Genomic DNA, 20,074 nt, shown 5'->3' with positions numbered 1-20,074 from the left:
GTCAATTGAAATCAGACCAAATCGATGAAATAAACCATTTCGGCTCTGATAAAAAAATAGTTCATTTTGAAAATTTTAACTTTTTGGAGTTCATTCTACCAGCACCAAATTCTGAAAGATAGTAGTAAACTTTGCTTTATTGGTTTAAAAATAAATAAGCTTTTTCAAAATGGTAATTTTTGACATACTGAATATTTTGGGACAATTCATATAAATTTTTCTACAATGTGTATATTTTTTCTAGAACCAAAACAACCTTACCAAGGACACCAGTTCAATCAAACAAAACGTTTCCGTTTTTATTCATTTTTACACATTTTCGATTAGGCCCTTTCCAAACAGCAGTAGTGAGCAGCCTTAGGAAATGTACTGTACTACGACAGCCGTTAGACATCCGATGGGAACAAACATGTGCGAACAGCTAACTTGGATGAGTGTAGAATATAATCGCCAGCAGTAAATACTCCTCTAAAATGACAGTAGGAAAAAGGCTGTACTTTTTTGAAGGCTGGTCGTGAGTCAATATGAAGAGCAGATATCATAAATTGACCTCTTCATCAGAAAGTAGCAACTGTGCAGAGTTTTAGAAAAACCGGAAATAATCGATCAGCACCGATTTGCGGTTTGTGATTGAACATGATCACATTTTTAATTCTGTTTTTTGACTAAGAACAACGCATCTGAAATAAATTTCGGACAAAAATTAGGCAGTTGAGTTTTTGCCTCAATTGAAATGGATAAAAAAACATAAAACAAAATTAAATTTTTAAAGCCTAGTTTCTATAAAAACTGAAGAAACGAACGCAAATCATATTAAAACCTGTATGAAATAAAATAAAAACAGGGGAACTGCTCCATTATTCATCTAAGCCCATATATTCATCTCATACACGATGGAAACACAATTGAAGATGGGAAAAAACGCATGTTCTCTTTTTAAACCAATCTGCTAATCCATGGAATGGATTCTTCATAGTTCACTTTAGATTCCTCATAAACTATAATCTTCAAAAACTCACTTAAAAGCTCTATATTTGATATTATAGTCGGGCATCTGCACTCCAAAACTCATTTAATTCAATCACCCACCCCAGAAAACAAAATCCGCGCATTGTTCTATACGGCTACAACGGGACTCGTCCAGCAGCCAACCAAAATTTTTTCATCACTAGCGGACCACTTTTTATTTTAATCACTAAACAAAATCACTCACTACACTAAGAATACTTTAATCTTTGAAATGTACACCTCAAATTTCCTAAGACAAGCTTGAGTTACCAGAAATATATGAGATGAATTACTACAATTACTAAATTTCAACTGTATGTATTTTCATCTGTTTTCACTGCGTTGAAGAAATCAAAAGTTGCAAATCAGTTTCTGTTAATACGAAAAAAACATACTGAAAATGTTGAATTATTCCGGCATAATTGACATAAATCGATAGCACGGCAGTGGTTACCTAGGTTACGAATTTTGCACGTAAACAACTACAGCGGATATCTAAGTAACCTACTACGACGGTCTGCGGCTACGTTCATTCATGATAATGAGATTCATTCATAATTAACAGTGTGATGAATATGTGGGCGTCGTGAGATGAATAATTGAGCAGCGATTCAAGTTTTGAGATGGATATGGAAGCGTTGTGAAAAATGGTTTATTTTACAAAATTCAGGATAAATCAAGCTAATTTCACTAAATATACAATGTTGAACGTAAGAGCACGTAAGCATATTTAGTTTATTTGTGCAATGATTTCATGAAAATTGAGTGTTTAATCCGTGCATTCTTCGTGAATATCGGCTTTATGATATGAATAATGGAGCAGTTACCCGAAACGTATTAATTTTCTTTCACAGTATGGAAAAGTTCGTTATTTGGTGTAGAACAAACTCAATAAAACAAATAATAAAAATACTTGAAATAAAAATTTAATATAGAAATTCCGAAAGTATACCAGAACGATAATTCATATCATTCTGAAAAAAAAACCCCATAATTTAAAACTTTTCATCAAGATCAAATATCTGCGAATATTAAAATTTTATAGAACCAAAAATTTCGAGAGAATATGTTAAATTACTTCTGAACCTGAAATTGTTTGCTACAAAAATCATCAATGTACCCAAAAAATGCAAAATTGTACAAATAATGCATAAAGGGGTTGCATAACTTTTCGCTCGAAATAACATGTTTTGTAATGTATAATGCAATAATTTAAAATTTTGTTATAGTTAGGTCCTTCAACAACAAAACAAAAGCATTTGTTCATGAAAATTCCGATTATTAGTTCCTTAGGCCTTCTCCCCAAAACCCTTTTTTAAGAAGCAGTGTTAACGATGGAAGCTCAGCAGTTTAACTGAAATCATCAAACTCATATAATTGCATTCGTTGAGAGTTGAATGACCGTTTTCATATAACGGGCAACCAATTTAGTCGACCATTCATGATTTGGCTAACTTCGCCTAGACGTTTCTATGGGCAGAAGATGCCATTTTGTGCTATTGGTTTATTTTTTGGAATACGACTTATTTTTGAGAAGCTATTGAAAAATGCTATTTTTAGATGATAATTACAAATATTTTTAGAGCCAAAACGGTTTGTTTGAATATAAACTCCAAAATAAAATATATTTTTTTTTAACGTTAAAGAAAAATTAAAAATCAATAAGCTAAGAGTTGTATTTGAAATAAAAATCCGCTAGGTTAAAATTTTCGCATGAAAAAATAAACTGATAACTTTAACAACGAATATTTAACAAAAACATGAGGAAATTCTTCGAGCAGTTTTTCGGCAATCGCGGACACGACAAAGCCATTCTTTCAAACATCATTCCGAGACAACCACGTGCTCCAAATCACTCTAACGTTCTGCCTATCGCTCAAATCCTTATGAAAATTTGAGAAGATGTTCCCAAAAAGGAGTACTTCATAAAAGAGCTATGATGAATTTATCGTATACGTCATCGACGTTATGGTGGTCCGCACAATCACAGTGTTTGATTTACGCTTCCGTGTGCAAGTCTCAATTGAGGTCCAAATGCGGAATCCGAATCCAAGGTTTAAACGAATTCTTGCCGTTTGTTGGTTGTAGGTGGAAGAGAATGGGACTAGAATGGAGCAAGGGTGGGTTCCAGTGACGCGTATATAAAAACATTTAGGGTAGGTCATAGCTCACCAAGTATTTATAATATTTATCGGTGCACTCTTGGGGGTAATTTCTGATTGAAATTCCTTTACTCATAACGAAATTGGAACAGAGTTGAAATAGAATCTGCACATCAAACGAACAGACAATCCAACTGAAATAAATTGGAAAACACAATTTAAAATCAATTTGTGTAAATTGATTAAAAAAAATCTGCGTAGGACTACACGCTTGCTCTTAGAAATTACTTTATGAAATTTGAAATGGTAATAGCCAGTCAACTGATAGCGAACACGATTACTTTCATATGATTTTATTACAATTTCAAACGACAGAACGTAACGTAAGATCATGTTATCGTGCTCTCTGTACAATGAAAATCGTATATTATTCAAATGCAAAACCCTCGGAAGCTTCTGGCAATGAAGAGAAATAGATAGTTGTGTGTTTTCCAACCTCCTCAATGGTAGTTGTCCGAGGGTGTCATGCACCACACAAGTAGAACCACTCCACAATGGCACCTGAGAGATAAAGGTGCTTAGAAAAATAAGTAAAGTGACACAATGAAAGGTACGATTTGCTCAAGTACTCTCCCATACATACAGATGTATACAAGGAACCCGATCTAATAGACGCACAGAGACGTCAGAATCTGGACAACTCTCTGGCACATCCCCAGTGCACAGCATCTTTTGTGAAGCGAAAAAGCAGAATAGAGAATTTGCACTTGCATGTACTATACCAATAGAGCTACCCATGAATTCTTCATTGCAAGTTATCACACCGGATGCGGCAGAATATTTATTTAATCTATCCTAACATTTCCTCTGGAAACAGTACTAATAAAATATATGAATATATAATTAATTTTATGGGAACGGCTATAGAAACAATATAGTTAGATGATAAATGTTGGTCACTTTCACAAACAACCCAACCCAATGTCGGTGCATACGGTACCGCTAACAGTGTGCAAATTGTATCGAGTTCGGTACGGAAACGCATCAAACAGCACGCAGGGAACTTTTTGCAATGCCACTCGAGCCAAGCTCGGCGACTCGTTGGCTAGCTAGTTTTCTTTTTCCGGTCAGTGTCAACGGGATACTGATCAGAAATCGTACCAATATTGACCTCCTACGATGAGAAGGTACGTTAGTGTTTGCTTTTCCACTCATCCTCACTCGTAAAGATTTTTTTCCCGATTACGAGAATAATGAAAGCCAAAGTTTTTGCACGTCCGTCCCTCTGATCAAGTCGGTCAAAAAGTTCTGACATTTTCGATCCCCAGCCGGACCGGGCGCTGCTTGTATGGCAAAAGGTTAAAACAAGTAACTTTTTTTCTGGTGATTGTGTGCAAGGTGTTCACATTCCCCACGTTCGGCAGAGGGGATTTTGTCAGCCAAACTTAATTATAGTGAAAACTACTTCCAAATAGGTTGAATTGTTCCTCCGTTTGTGTGCACTGAAGAAAGAGCTGAAATTTCCCCAGCATGCCCCAAAACGAGGCTCGAGGTCTAGAATAGCAGCAATTATTACCATTGAAATGGCTTGGATGGCTACATTTGGAATTAATGGCGAGCACACAGTTGGTACCGTTGTTCGTTAGTTGTCTGAGTTTCGAAACCTAGTGACGTTAGATAGCACCTTGTTCGAATCGCTGAATTTCAGTTTTGTATCGGTCGAATCTAATTTTCACTCATTCTTGTCTGAACAATGCCTGAATGCTGTGTTAGCTTTGTGCTAATTTTGTTTTTAATACGGTTATGGGCTTTTTTAGAACTTCGAAGTAATGTTTTGGCTACGTAAGAATTTTTTCAACATACTTTTTCTCAAGCTTTCCAATCCTCAAGTTGTTTACAATCTTTGCTATAGCTTTCAAGTGAAGTTTAAAAAAAAAAATAGTGTAACCTTTATAGTGTTTTTGATCTGAAACTGAATTTCAATATACTTTATTTGTCTAAAATTTCATTCGTTGAGATTATTGTAACATAACATACATTACAACATACAAAGTCCACGAAAAGCGTCTATTGCGAAATGCTGAAAAAAATCCACAAAGGCACGTGAAAAAAAAATACACCCAGAAAGCGACTTTAGTGTATTTGATTTTGTTATCGTTCCGCTCAATGACTGTACTGAATGATAGAAAAAGCAATGTCAAGGCTTTTGTCAAATAATCGAAAGGGTGCCAGTTCGAAGAAAACATCGCGGTAGGGCATCAAATAGACCGTGGCCGTGGATTTAGTTAAGCCATATAATCCTCTTATCTCGTACAATTTAGCGGAATTCGATAATACGAGAAAAGCAGCTTTTCAAGCTACGGCTTTGTTTTCTTTCTGCCTCAACAAACACTGAAATGGAGCGCATTCTCGTCACTCGCTGGACGGCAAAGCTGCATCTCAAAAAGATAAGAATGCAGTACTTTAGTCGATTGCTCTTTTGTCACAGCTGTCGCTTCGCTTTGTTTCTGTTCGTAAATCAACACCGGGGGAATGTTTTTTGAGCAGAATTGCAAGCGGCAAATGATTTTCATTTTTATGTTGATAATACTGAAACCAACAACGCTTTTATATTAAGTGTAACCTCATTGGCATTAGAAATTTTTCTTCACAGGTCTATATTCTACTAAAAACTCCCAAATAATAATTGGCTAATTGAGAAGCCTTATGCATTAAAAACACAAGCATTGATGACGATACCGCTTGGAATTATTTATAAAAGAACACATCACAATTTAGTTTATTGATCGTCGTAGCTAGTGGAATATCACAATCTCCGACGAGAAACAAATCAGCTGCTGCCTCCTAACATGAACCAATAATGGCGTTGTATTTGCGGTCGTTCTGGGAGCATCCCTGTCAGACATAACCGCAACCGCTTATCTAAGGCTAGGATTAGTAGGTAATAAAAAGCCACCGCAACCAGACGTGAGGCTTGTGTGTACACTGGGGAGACACGATTGTTAAATGTGACATTGGACAAGACGCGTTAGGATAGGAATTCCCATTATTTAGAACCTGAAGTTTTCATGATTTAAACGAATTATTTATCTTAGTATTCCTGTGACAGGCGGACTACAAATATGAACACAAATTATTCAACACGAAGGCTACCTAATCGATTGACATTCATTGAACACATCGAAATAACGTTAACATTTTAGCAATCATATATATTATTAACATTGCATGTCTTGACATATCAAGAATTTCTCACTCATTCAGTTATTACTTGTAAAATTTCAGCAACTGCGAGGCAAACATATTTTATAAAATGATTTAATCATATCAAGCTAGTTGTCCTATTCAACATAGATCATCGAGCAAAAAAGTCCTTTGGTGAAATGAGAAACTGGCAGGATTGAGGGAAAAATCTAGACAATTGTTCAATCGAGCAAATGTCACTTTGATCTGAGATCACTATAAAAAAACCCTGACTGCATACAACAGAGAATTGAGGCGTACCAAATGACAAGACTGGAGGTCTGCGGGTCTGCGAAGAGATCAATAACGCTCCAACAGCTGCGGGGCTGCACAAAATTCTTTCAAAAGGTCATTCAAATGGTCTTGGTAATGTTAAAAAAGAGGACGGCAGTTTCACAGTTAATTCCGCTGAAACTCCGGAATAATGATGAGAACTCATTTTCCAGGGTCAACACCCATATCCGGTGAAGTACAGGACTCAGATGAGGCAGAACTTTGGTCAACTCAAGTCTGTCTTAAAGCCTGTGAAATCTTCATGCCTGGTAGGGTGGAATGGGCATTGAGTTCTTTTCAGCCTTACAAATTTGCTGGAAAAGATGAAATCTTTTCAGCACTACTTCATCAAGGAAAACAAGCTCTCATCCCCCAGTTTACTGAGCTCTTCAAAGCCAGTGTTACCATGAGTTACATAGGGGAACAACGGGCAGCACGGACAGAGCGGGCAAAATGGTCCGTTGCTCATTTCTATATAAACCATTGAAATTGACACAAATCATTTATGCCAGTTACATACCAACAGCATTCTGGGAGTTTCGAGATATTATGTAGATTGAAACAATAGTTAGTTATTTGAGAAATAATAAAAATAAGCTCACCCTCAACAGCAAAGCAATGTGATGTAGTTTTTGCCGTGCCGAATTTAAGCTTCTGCTGCGGTAAAACTTCAGAAAAATACAGTTTTCAATGACATTGGAAAAATTAAGCATATTTGAAACATGTGGGTGAAGATAGTTTAGTGAAAATATGATTTTTTTGGAAATCACATCGATCCAAAAAATTGTTTGCCTCTTGGGCAAGACGGTCAGTCGTTGTGTTCGCAAAATGGGCAGTCTGAGAAAACGACGATAGCACCATTTAATATTGATTCTTTCAGTATTCTTAGCACGTGAGATGATACTTAAAGTCATTAACTCTCATTCGAAATAAAAATCATCATTAGAAACGTTGTTAAAACCTGTAAATATGCTACATGTAAATGATGTGAATGATTCCATTTGCGCAGCGGACGGTAAGCTTTAAACACGTGTTATTTTGCGCAGCGCGTCGTCCCGTATAGAAAAAAAAATCTCTATAGTCTTTCATAGGGCCGTCTTACCATCACAGCTGGTCCGTTTCATATGCACGTTGTGAAATAGTGGTTTTTCAAGACTGTTTTTATTTTAGTGAAAATTAATATAAAATCACTCTAAAAAGAAAAGGTTTGCATTATTTTATGAAAAGCACTAGTCAATGTCGAATATTATGAATATAGTTGGTTGCAATGTTGTGTTTTGAGCAGAATAATGAATGATTTCCTTAGGGTGACCGTCTTGCCCGTTGTTCCCCTACCAAAAGCCTGGAGAAAGGTTTGAGTTGTCTTTATTCCTAAAGTGGGTAAAATAAACAAAACGACTCCCAAAGCCTTTAGACCCATCAGTCTCTCTTCTGTTCTATTAAAAACAATGGAAAAAAGTCAGCAATCTTAGTCAAGTTTCCATTGATCAAAAATCATTTTGCTTACCAATCGGTTAAATCTACAATAACAACGTAAGTTAACAAAATCGAGAAATCCTTTCAAGCCAAAGAAATAGCTCTGGTTGCTTTTCTCGATATAGAAGGAGCCTTTAATAATGCATCCTATAGCTCAACGCGTTGCGCAATGGAAGCAAGGGGCCTGGATAACTGTATTATTGAATGGACAAAGGTTATGCTGAGAGATCAAGAAATTTCTGCTGATCTTGGAGGTGCGCAGCTAAATATCAGATCCAATTATCAAAAGGGAGTATTTTCACCCTTATTGTGGTCCTTAGTTGTAGACGAACTCCTTTAAAGGCTAACAGATATGGGGTGGATGGATACGCAGGCTATAATAGTTCGTGTGATGTTCGATGACACGATATCTAATCGGCTACAAACTGAGCTCAAATTAACTTTAAAAGAAAAAAGACGGTTTGAATGTTAATCCTTCTAAAACTGTTAAAGTACACCATCAGCTGCTTTTGAAGTCCTTCTTTAAATGCTCCTTTCACACAAATATGTAAAGCAGCAGGCTCCGAAATGTACTTTCCTATTTAAACGATATAATAAGATCTCAGATGGTAGCCTGGTGAGACGCTTAGAAAACCCTTAGGATCCTTAAGGAATTCAGACTGAATTTTTATGTTAAACAAGAGAAGAGGGGAGCTGCGTAGCCGCAAGGTTACAGAGTCCGCTTTGTCAAGCGGATGGTCGTGGGTTCGAATCTTAGTAGAACCTGGCCATCCGATGTCAAAAAAAAAAAGACTTAAGCATGGGTTTATTCTCAGGCTCCCCACCAGTTACCCTTCCTCTACGATGACATCTACAAATACCTTTGCGTGACTTCCTCTTAACAAAAAATAAGTCCCTCTTATCAATAAAACTGGCCAGAAGGACGCACGATGAAACTTCTCCAGGGAATTATAATTGGTGATATTTGGCAAGAGGAACGAGTATCGGTATAGTAGAACAGTAAGCGTGTAAAGGAAGAGTAGCACATTACACACAAGCACCGATGAACAATAATAATAAGCATGCCACTTCTCAATAGAGGTATTGCTATTAACAGAAGTGCGGGATACAACAGACACCCGGGCATATCTCACAATAGATCTACGATTCTGGTCGCAGTGAGGAAGTCCATACAGGAAAAAAAAAAGAGAAGTTTGGAAGACAACGAAGACAACTATGACACTATGACATTTCCTTCCAAGTCAAGTAGTTAAATCAAGACGCTATGAATGGAGTCAGGAGGGCCGAGTTTGCCTACAGGTTCTGTTGTGTTTTACACCGATGGATCAAATACTACAAGGTATACAGACCTAGGGTTTTAAGAAATGGTGACGTGGGACTAAACACTGTAATTACTGTAATTACAGACACAATAAATTCGTTTGTTCAGTGATTTACGTATTTTAATTCTCAACCTCCCCTTCTTTCTTTCAGGAATATATTTATAAAGAGCTTATTTAGCGCTTGGTGATGTTGTGCCTGTAGTGCAATTACATTCACCGTATTACGAAGTATATAAAAAACCATTCTTAATAGATCTAAGTAAATATATAGACGAAAAGGTCATAAGCACTCGCCAGCTCTTACTCTTCTATAAATTAATATTTTTAGGAACTTACTCGTTGGATATTATGTTGGTCACCATTATTTAGTGAATATCGAAAAAAAAAACCTAAATTAATCCACCTAGCGGTCAGACCCAGCCTTTCTCATTCAAACTTATTATTTATGAAAATAGATTTACAAGAACGCTTCAATCCAATAAATGTATATTCACTCTTAAGGTTCTAAAAAATTGATGTTGAAATCTATACATATAAAAATGCAGTCCGGTCTGTCTGTCTGTCGGATCCATATAGGCTCGAAAACTACCAAACCGATCGGAGTGGAAATTTGTATGTATGGGTTTTTGGTGCCGACAAAGGTTCCTATGATAGTTTGAGATCCCTCCTTCTTCTGTAGTGAACCTATATACTAGAGAAATGACAAGACACTCACCGTTAAGGCAACTGTCAACATCAAAACGGATAACGGCAATGTTAAATTATACCGCTCGCCCGTTTTGATGTTGACAGTTGCCTTAACGGTGAGTGTCTTTGCGTCTCTCTGATGTATAGGCTGGCTATTCTTCTGGAAGGGAGGGGTCATACAAATGAAACACAAATTTCTGCCTATCTCGGAAACTAATCAACTAAATGGAACCAAATTTGGCAGGTAAATGTTTTTAGTGGTAAAAAATATGTTCATAATGTTTTGACACCCCTCCTTCTTTTAGAAGGGAGGACTGCCGTACAAATGAAACACAGATTTCTGCACATCCTGAGAACTAACCAACTGAATGGAACCAAATTTGGCAGGTGAATATTTTTAGAGGTAACAAATATGTGCATGATGGTTCGACGCCCCTCCCTCTTCTGAAAGCACATGTTTCTGCACAAGTTTCTGCACATCTCGCGAGCTAATCAACTAAATGGAACCATATTTGGTGATTGAAAGTTTTCAGTGGTAACCAATATGTTCCATAATTGACCTCAGGCAACATTTTGGATTGTAAGATGGCAACATACGGTTTCTGGAAAACAGCCAAAAATGGCCGATTTCCACCCAATGTAATAATATCCGGATCTAGAATGATACACAGGAGGTCAAATCGACCACAGATACCATTTTGAATTCTACGATGGCGACTTCCGGTTTCTGAATAACAGCTGAAAATGACCAAATACCACCCAATATGAGTTTCTCCGGAGCCAGAATTTTGCAAGAAGCTAAAAATTGACTTCAGACACCACTATGAATTGTAGGATGGCAACTTCTGGTTTCTGGAAAACAGCCAAAAATGGCCGATTTCCGCCGAACATGAGTATCTCCGGAACTAGAATGATACACAGCAGCTGAAATCGACCACAGAACCCATTTTGGATTCTAGGTTGGCGACTTCCGGTTCCTGGGAAACAGCCGAAAATGATCGAATAATACCCAATATGGGTGTTTTTTCAATCAGAATGACGCTCAGAGGCCAGAAAATATATTAAATACCATTTTGAAATCCAGGACGGCGACTTCCGGTTTGTGAAAAACAGCCTAAAATAACCAATCAGGCACCATTTTGAATTGTTCAATGGCAATTTCTAGGAAACAGTCGAAAATAACCGAATAATACTCAATATGGTTATCGAGATGATGCATAGAAACCAAACATTGACCCTGGACACTATTTTGAATTTAAAGACAACCACTTTTAATTTCTGAAAAACAACCAAAATAACTAAATACCTCCCAATATAAGTATTTCCGGTGTCAGATTGATGCCAGAAAATCTGCTGAAAATGACCGATACCACCCAATATGAATATATTCAGAATAAAGGCGATGTACAGAAGCCAAAAGTCGAGAATGTTGCCATTTCGATCAAACCAATCATTTCAAACGATTTGTTATTTGACTTTGATCATAACCTATGGCCGATTCTCCGTGTATTTGCAGACTTTAAACACATCGCAAGGAATCAACGAATTTGGAACGTTCAAATAGTACGATACCGCATTTAAATTATTTTGAGGTCACAAATATCGATCAAAGCAGGTATCGTTTTAAATAATCTTTGAATTTCTTTTCTTTCCATAACTTTTGAGCCACATATCAAATTGTTATGAAAATTGTTATTTGTAAGTTTGAGAGATGACTCGTTCGTATGACACTAGTTATGTTCAAATAAGTCATGTAATTTTTGAGATAATAGACTTTCGTTGTTTTATTAACAATTTAATAACGATTACTTAAGTTCGATTATAATCAAATGAAATAGGAGCGTATTGGGCAGCCAAACTTCGAAACCACGTGTATAATCATAATTCATCAGTTAACGCTTAACAAGCCCGCTCATCTGATAATAATATTAATCAAATCGGTTGTGTAGTTTCTGAGATAATGGAGTTTCGTGATTTTCATATTTCGGTACATTACAGACGAAGATATTGTTCGATTACAGTAAAATTCAATAGGGTGTTATGAGGCAGCTAGTTTTTTCATTTGACACTAATTTTGTGGAAATCGGTTCAGCCATTTCTGAGAAAAGTGAGTGAGTCCAAGTAGTCTTCGGAATGTGTTCCTTTTCAAAGTTGGATTTCACTTTTTTAAACATAACAGTCAAAGTAATAGTCCGATTGCAAAATAAGGTCTTATGAGGCAACTAAACCTTCCATTTGACACTGATTTTATGAAAATCAGTCTAGCCATCTCTGAGAAACATGAGTGAGATTAAACTGTCTTTAGAACACGTTTTTTTCGTAACTTTTGAGCCACTATTTCAATCTTTATAAAATTCAAAAGTTAAGGGTTTTCAAGGTAGCTCGTTCATTTGAAATCAATTTTGTTCAAATCGGTTGTGTGGTTTTAGAGATAATGATGTTTCATGATTTTTACATTTTGATACATAACCTCTAAACTAAAAATCCGCTTACAATAAAATTTAATAGGGTCTTATGAGAGAACAAGACCTTTCATTTGCAATTAATTTCATGAAAATCGGTCCAGCCATCTCTGAGAAAAGTGTGTGAGAAAAAAATTCTGCACATACACACACACACATACACACACACACACACACACACACACACACACACACACACACACAGAGAAAATGCTCAGCTCGTCGAGCTGAGTCGAGTGATATATGCCATTCGGCCCTTTGGAGCACTTTTATATCTTCGGTTTTGCAAGTGATTGCTATACCTTTCTAGGAGAAAGGCAAAAAATAACTTATAACCGTTGCGAAAATGTTCGATTCTTGTTGTGTAATTTATGGTTTTTATGATAATCAAATTCATGAGATAAACTTTTTATTACCATCAGCAGCAGGATTGCAGTTTTGATTGCACGCTCTGCTCCACATATACTCTACGTTACTGTTGCTTTTACCAGCATGCTTTCTTTCAAAACATCAGTTTCTGTTACGCTCTAACAGCAGGGTCAGAAATTGTTCAAGACAAGGGGTTGTTTCAAACTTTTCGGAAAACCTTTACCTTCGAGACATCAAATCAGTCTAGGTTCATAGCAGCATACATTATTTGACCTATTGGAACGGGGAGACACTGTCATTTTTATTTTTTTATATTGATCCAGAGAATATCACAGATAATGAATGGTGTCTATTCATGTCGTCTGTGCTGAGAACGCTCGTATGTTAATAGTACATTGTAAATTTGTCCTTGACACTTTTTATCGATTTTTACCGCTTTGCAATGGAAAATTAATGATAACTAGCATATTACTAAATTGTTCAACATTTTATCTATCAATCAACTTATTGGTTATTGTTATGATGTTATTATCGTTTAAAATCTGATGCAACATTTGCCAGTTCCATTTCCAATTTTACAGAATGCATACCAGTATCCAGTATAGGAAACAAAGACGTTGTCTCACGTCAAAATGGGTGAAAATACTGGAGCTGAGGTGTTTGGCCCTGGAATCAATAGAGCCATAACAATAGGCCACAGTCCATCGGTGTTTCATACATAAATTCATGCTATTATTGAATGTGTGAATATTTGTTTAACGAGGAAATACAGATTTGCGAAAATACAAGGAAATGAAAAATCTTAGCAAAAGAAGGCTCAGCATCAAATTTTGTTGGTTCGGAACCATTCTGTTGAGTTCCAGAGTCACTGAATGTTTGGATAGCTGGTTGCATTCTATAATAAAATTTTTAATGATTTTGTTTTCAAAAGTAACTATTTGAAAACATTTGTGGAGAATGCTGATCTTAACCCTCTAGTGCCCAGTGCCGCCTTTAGGCGGTCTTCAGTTGAACCTCTAAAAAGCTTCAATAAGAATTTAAAAAATGTTTATGAAGCTTCATAGTGATTTTTTCGAAGTGCGTCTAAAAATTAATTTGGGCACTAGAGGGTTAAGCATTGAAAAATTTGGAAAAAATATAAACATTTTTGTCGTAATGTCAAAACATATATGAAGATTTAGTAACGTTATATTTCAATCATAGACTATGGACTTCCAAAGTTGGTACCGCAACGCGTTTTCAAGTAAAAACGAGGTTTGAGACGTTACATCATCATCACTATCGCTCGCACTACATACTTCAGAATAAATATTCTCGTCGCTGAACAATACGTAGGAGTGGAGCACCAGTTATTGCAATACCTGAAAAATTTACCAGTTATAGCTTATGGAGTTAACCTGGAGTATTGCCATAACTGCTACCATTGCGCTTATGCGATATAGCCATAACTGGTGCATTTTCCATAACTACTCACCTACCCTACATCATTTTCAAAATTGAAAAAATAAGTAGATGGCGCGTATCCAAGACATGATCGCATGTTTTCAATGACATGACGTAGGTTTCATTAATAATATCAAATTCTTATCCAAAAATGATGCTCACTTTTCGTGGAAAACGCTTGCTTTTAGTCTTCTGAAAAGTACTGTCTTTCCGTTTAGCAAATTTTAAACTAATTCGGCACTCATTGTACTGCAAAGCTCTTCCTGCGTTCCCCATACGTTCGGTACACAGCCCGACAGTCACTGACAACAACCCACAAATGCTATGCCAAACGAGTTGTTATTTTTCATTTGCTATGTCTGTTGGTTCATCCAAGCTGTCGCTAATTACAGCCTTTACAGCGTGACATCCTTCGGCACAAATCCGAGCGGGCTGTCAAGTGATTATGATTCACGAAAGTAAAGCCGATGAAGCATGCTAAAAAATCAGGAAAGCACAGCTCAACTTGGGGGCACATACCTGAAGAAAAAAACAACTAAAGGATGTCCCCAAGGGATGAATTTTCTCGCTACAGCTTTGATCATTAGTTGACATCATCTACTTAAAATAATGACCGAAAAGAGCTTAGAGGTGATCGGTTTTACTGACGATATAGTAATAAAACAAACCGGATGCAATCTGCTAAAAAATTCGCTCTGAAAAGGTGCATAATTGAGGGTCCATCCATAAATCCTTTGAAAACAATTATTATGCCCTCCACACGTAAGAAGATATGCATAAATGAAAACAGAATATGCAGAAACAGAAATGAAATGCAGAAATTACAGCTCGATGGCACTGATTTAAAACATCCACCAACACTAAGTTATTTCAACAGAAAAAAAGGCCGATGTTATAATGAAAGCGAGGCAGTACGAAACACGTTTTTCCCGCTTGAGGATAAAAATATCAATAATGGGAAAATATATATAACGGTTTGCTTCGTTTTGATTATGGCATCAGCGAGAAACGAAGGAGTGCCAGTTCAAAGATGACAGCCGTAACCGAGCAGCAAGCTGTCAACAGCGCTGGCCAAAACAACAGGACATCCTCAATATAAACAAACTAGGCTGTCATGTCCGAACGAACAAATTACATGCACAAGAATGAGCTGTCGGGTGTAACACAAGACAGCTTTGGTGCCTGTGTAAGATTTAGCTGTATGTGAGCTCTCATGAATAGCTCATTCATTAGACTGTTATAGTAAGTAGTAAAGTGTCGCACCGCAGTACTTTTCCGAAGCCTGCTTGCTTCGCTTTGGAAAATATATATTGAAACGTCTTAAGAAAAACGATTAAAGTTCGATCTCACAGGAGCATTTCAAACTCAGAGCAGATCCTTGGTATCCCCTAGTCACAGCCGCAGGATGCAACCCGCAACAGAGTGTTGCACTCTTACTGTCTGCTACCATCTGACACGAGCAGAATTCGATTCTTCCTTCCAAGTTGCTACATGATACCGTGTTGTATTTTTCTGAGTAGCAAAATGAAATTTTATTGTGTCTTGCGAAACTACGAAAATGACAGAATTTTAAATAAAGGTCCTTACAACTTACAACAAAAGTCTACAATAAATATTACGAACAACAAGCGATCTCGCGATTCGTTTTTTTCATTATCTAACACTGAAGAGATATGTCATCAAGATCAGGTTTCTAGGGGAGTTAATCGCATGACTGCATACATTGATGGTCGGATAGTGAGCTTGGTAGGTACTCGTTTCTCGTTTCTCCAGCCAATATCTCATCATAATTACCGTTCCCTGAGGAAAACTATTATACCTACCTAACTATTATTATAACTGTTATATTTCTCTTACCAGATTTATCATAAGAGGGACTTAATTTGTGAAGAAAAAAGACAACAAAGGGGTACTGTCAGTATTCAGCTTAAGAGAGAGTTTGTGATAGGTAGCCGGTGAATAAATCCATTTTGAAGTTATTTGACAACCAAATAGCCTGCTTCTACTATGATTCGAGCCCACGACATCTCGCTTGTCTAACTTTGCAGGTACTCCCCGACTCCCCTGAAAAAGCATTTAATAAGCATCAAATATTATTCAGAAGGGACATTTGATTTTCAAAAAAACTAGCGGAAGCGCTGAAGATTTTCAAAGGAATGAAGGAGCATTATTCTTTATGTTATAATATTTAATTATCATCGAACTATCTTCGTCAAAAATGAACAATATTGTATTTTAAACAAACGTTGATAGTTAAACTATTAACTAGATCGATCTTTCATTTGAAACTTAATTTGCATCAATTGACCTTATTGTTATCGAGAAATGAGAGATTGAATATATTATTCTGTAGCAAAAATTAATTTCTCTACGTGGAGAACGGATTAGAGAATATTTTCCAGAAGATTGTATTCTTAACTCCAGACAACGACTCCATTAGTCACCCCAATGCAAAAAACGAACCCTTACTCGGATTGTCACTCCATTCCTAAATTGAGAGACAACATATGTCTCTTGGAGCTACTCTAAACATCACGCCACCTTCATGTTCACTTGACAATGCCTTCATTCCAGCTTGCTCATCTTCGTGACAGTATGAGCTGGTTGAAACAAGTGAAGTGAAGATGATACGAAAGTGTTAATGATCATCTGAGTGACAATGGCAATGAGTTGATTAGTTTTGAAATAAAAAAAAGTTTCCCAGTCAGTTGTTTTCATGCTTTGTTGCCACCGACATACGTTTCTATATAAATATGAGAATACGGGCTGATTATTTCCAATCATTTCAGCCTTTCGTAGCTAACTATAACCAAAAAGCTTTCAAACTGTATGATTTGCACAATGCCACCAACCAGCCAACCGGTTAATGACACAAAAGCCAGTAAATCTGATTTCTTGATGATCCACATAAAAGCCATGAAATCGTCCCTCATCGTGAAGCGACGGCACCCATGAAATAACGGTCCCAAAACAATCATGCTAACAATGTGTGATGTAAAAATGTTATAGCCTTCGGGTATTTACCAAGTCTTTTTTACCCTCTACCTGCTGGCTCCAACTGGCAGGCCACTTCACGAGCAGCTGGGCCCCGGCGGTAGGAAAGCGGCAAAGTGGCGGCGCTTTCCTAGAAAATGCTCATTTCACAGCGATCCCACGATGCTGGTTTCGGGGTTCACAATACTCGTAACACAATATCGAGCAGGGACTGAGGGACCGAAAATGAAAGCCACTGCGGAAATAATTTTTTATCGTGAAAAATATGCCGCTCAATTTCAAAAAAGTGTATGAGTCGTACGTTGCTCCACGATTAATGGTATTTTGGTGGAGAACCCATTTCGTTCTTTCCAGCATGACTTGATTGAAAGGATATGATACGGATCTGGGATTGGGACGGCAAGGTTCACCTGCTAAATGGATATCTGCCAAAGAAGGATAGAACCTTTAGATGAACAAATCAAGTAAACGAAATCTCACGTTATAATCCAAATAAAACACCTGCAATATGGTACGTGTATGAAATGTATATTTTATTGAGGGTCCAATTATTTGCACTCGTTTGTGGTGCCGTAAACAAGCCAAGTAAATACGTACCTGTTACAAAATCAGATGAGAGATCCTTCCATTTCGGAGAAAGGTTGTATAAGGGGATTGCAATCACTGACCCTACTCACAGCTTATTAACCCGCCTTTTTTCTAAATAATTGCTGGTTTGTTTCACTTCCGCTTACGCCTTCCGGTAGGTTGGATGGATTTATAATCCTTCCTAGTTTTAACAACCTACTCGCTCGGAACAACGAGAACGACAGGTAGCTGTTTTATTTACTACAAACCTGAAGTATCATTGACACCGCTTATCAACACCCGCTTCGTTTTCCTTATACTTTCCTTCGAGGAGTGAAAACTAACTGACGGAAAGATGAAAACACTGAATTTTTCCACCACCCTAAATCACTCCCGCCAGTATGATCCTTTAAAATTGCTCTTCAATGATTACACTTTTTTATCGCGCTCTCTTCACACACACCGGAGAGCTACCGAAAGACCCTTTTCAACTTTACGTAAGGGACTGGCTTTTCGGGTTATTTTATCTATGAAGCCCACAACGAACTTTATGTCATGTCACTTTACGAGCTCATTTCTGCTGTCTCACATTTTCACCGGGGGAAATCTTACCAATCTTGAAGCAAACAATTTCTCCTTCGTGCTTCAGATCATGATTTATCCTGTTACTGCTCCGTGCCAGAGCCTAATGCATGCGGGAAGATTTACGATTTTCCTTTAGCTATTCCATTCTATGCTGGGACACGCATCGTTGCTTCACAGATACGGAAAGCCCGTGCCGCAGTAGTTCTTCTCGCAATTCTCTTGTTGTGCTCTCACACCTGATAAATATTATCCTACCGATGTTACTCAACAGAAGACCACTTCGCTCATCAAATTATCCACCACAAAAGGAAGCAGTCACCGCACCACACACTGCCTGTGAAGCCGCTCAAGCTACACTCTAGATACCCGCTTCTTACCGTAGTAACATCCTACGCTAATGGTATTCTAACGAGCGGCTCATCAACTGATTTCTTTATGTTAATTAACCCCTCTGCAAGCACTACACAGAACGATTTGTTCCCAATTACAATCTTTTTAAAAAAACATTCAACCACCAACAATAATCCACAATAATCCATCCAAGTTCAGAGCCTGCGGCACAGCATCCCACCGAGGGTGGCGAATCTGAAATCGCGCGAATGCCACACCATGAACAGGTTGGCAGCACGGTAGAATTAACTCTGGTCTGACCGTCTTCAAACGCAAACCGGTTGACCCACACACGAGCGCTCCGAAACAACGTCAAGGCAGAACTAAAAATCTGGAAAATTTATTAGCAATCATTCCAAGCAGAGTGGCAAGAACTCCCGAAGCTGCTCTCTTGGAGGACCAGAAGGAGGATGAAAAAAAAAATCAACAATACGGATCACCACCTCTCGATTCTCTCAACGTAGACGCGACAAACAGCTCTCAGTGAGCCCTCGATGACAACAAGCCTGCAACGGAATTCATCCGGTCCAGCTTGAGTCTGGTTCAGTGCTGTGTCACGAAACGCACGACCCTAGCAGCCTAAGCAGCAGACCGACCGGTTTGCCGGCTACTTCGCTGGTGATGAGGTGAGAACTAGTCAAATCACGAGACTCTATTGTCCCGAACATGCGCACTGGTGCCGGTTGTGGTTGACGTTTGCTCTTGAACTTCAACACGGGACGAAATGATTCAGGGTACGGAGAGAAATTAAGTTGTAGAGAGTTGTATTTGGAGGGGAAACTGAGACTTGATCTGTCGGAGAAGAAATCGATGCTCACTCTGGTGGTTAATAGCTAAACTTGCTTGCAATTATATGGCGACCGTGCAACGCGAGTTATACAGTTCGATTTACTTTTTACATGGAACAATTGCGCAAATTACAAACCATAACCGTGAAAAATCGTTCGGAAGCAGTATGGTGGTGAGGATTGTTACGATGGCTATAATGTGTTTATTATCCACGTTTGTAGTTATCGTCTTTCAAAATAAAGAGTGAAGTAGGTATTCGATTTTCATGGTTCACGATAGAATTGAAAATTATATTTCTAAACAGGTTATTCTTGTTATTGAAATGTGGTTGATTTTTTGTGACATTATCACCTTCTTCCTCAGA

The 20,074-nt window shown here is 37.6% G+C and overlaps 1 protein-coding gene across 2 annotated transcripts in view; it reads right to left on the bottom strand.

Moving 5' to 3' along the window:
- The window catches only part of LOC129726804 (SPEG neighbor protein-like), a 224,920-nt gene extending 205,462 nt beyond the window's left edge, over positions 1-19,458 (bottom strand). The window contains exon 1 of one of the 2 annotated variants that reach the window (XM_055683924.1): positions 17,977-19,458. The gene's annotated coding sequence lies outside the window, so the exon portion shown is untranslated. The remainder of the gene's footprint in view (positions 1-17,976) is intronic. The other variant, XM_055683923.1, reaches the window with a different exon arrangement.
- Positions 19,459-20,074: the final 616 nt, after the last annotated feature.

The sequence above is a fragment of the Wyeomyia smithii genome, chromosome 3 (assembly GCF_029784165.1).
Source record: "Wyeomyia smithii strain HCP4-BCI-WySm-NY-G18 chromosome 3, ASM2978416v1, whole genome shotgun sequence".
Classification (NCBI taxonomy): domain Eukaryota; kingdom Metazoa; phylum Arthropoda; class Insecta; order Diptera; family Culicidae; genus Wyeomyia; species Wyeomyia smithii.
This window is presented reverse-complemented; position numbering and strand designations above follow the sequence as displayed.